General features: G+C 33.9%; 1 long non-coding RNA gene across 1 annotated transcript; it reads left to right on the forward strand.

The window, feature by feature from the left end:
• The first annotated feature begins 21 nt into the window (after positions 1-21).
• LOC109593281 (uncharacterized) lies at positions 22-1,259 on the forward strand. Its single transcript, XR_002190862.1, has 4 exons — positions 22-245; positions 741-944; positions 1,044-1,085; positions 1,142-1,259. It is a non-coding gene; the product is annotated as an uncharacterized LOC109593281 (long non-coding RNA).
• The last annotated feature ends 6 nt before the right edge of the window (positions 1,260-1,265 follow it).

Consider the following 1,265-nt stretch of genomic DNA (forward strand, 5'->3'; position numbering starts at 1 on the left):
GATTGATTTTTTGATCGATTTTCATGTCACGTGAGCCTAGCTAGCCAGGCCAGCCTAGAGGCGTGTCTAATTAAGATGGCTGATATCATAGATATCCTTTACTCTAATATCTATGCTGATATGGACATTAGATACTATGTAACCTAATATCTATGATAAGGACTAGACAAGAAGTTTATCCTGTTTTAAAGAGCTCCTTGTTTAATTACTTAGATGTTTAAAGAATCTAAAACACTCATTTTAAGGTTATTTTATTGCTACACACACACACACTAACACTGAGATAGTAAAATTTTATGCATTGTGGCTAGTAGAAACCAAAAGCTGTTTATAAAACTATCATGAAATGGCATGCTAATAATCAATATAAAAGTACTCTCACTTTCTCTTTTCCTCTATGTTCAAAATGAATTGTGTCGTTACAAGACTTGCTTATTGATTTTATTTTGATGTGGTAAGCATTTTATTAGTTGCATGCAGAAAAAATTCATCCCCCTTCTCTTCCTCTTCTGCTTCTTTTTTCTCATCACCTCTTCCTTTCTCTCTCCTCTCTACTTTCTCTGTCTCTTCCCCTACTTCAGTATAGGTTTTAATCTCTTTTCAAGTGAATTGAGTCTGATTATGTCATTTAATTTTTGTTGACATCATAAGCATTTTATTAGTTGCTTAAAATTTCATCTTATTCCTCCTCCTCTTTGTCTCCTCCTCCTCCTTTCTCTGTCTCTTTCCTGTACCTTTAGGTTTTAACTTCTTTTAGTGAATTGTGTCTGAGTATACAAGACTTTGTCATTTAATTTTGTTCACTAAGTGTTTCATTATTGCTTAAAATTTTATCTTCCTCCTCTTTCTCTCCCTCCCGCTCTTTCCTCTACCTTTATGTTATGTTCAAATGAATTGTGTTTGACTATGTACATGGCTTCCTTATTGAATATTTTGTTGATATCGTAAGCATTTTATTGCTTGCTTAAATATTTATCTTACTCTTTTCTTACCCTCTGTCCCTCCTTTCTCTCTCCCCTCCCCTCTCTCTTTGTCTCTCTTAGCTGTGCCTGAATTTATGTAGAAGACTTGTAAATCATGATATAGTATGTGTATTGTTGCTTTTAGATTATCCTTTATTCTTCCTTCCCCATTTACGTAGGCTACTGCTCGTAATATAGCAATGGTCATTTTAATGATTTGTGCCTTTGCTGATCTCAATAAAAGACAAGACTTTGCTTCTTAGCTGTTAAAATTCCAATGACACAGTAAGGAAATTAGGTGTT

This window comes from Amphimedon queenslandica, unplaced genomic scaffold (genome assembly GCF_000090795.2).
Source record: "Amphimedon queenslandica unplaced genomic scaffold, v1.1 AMPQUscaffold_2198_Cont25799, whole genome shotgun sequence".
NCBI classification, from domain to species: domain Eukaryota; kingdom Metazoa; phylum Porifera; class Demospongiae; order Haplosclerida; family Niphatidae; genus Amphimedon; species Amphimedon queenslandica.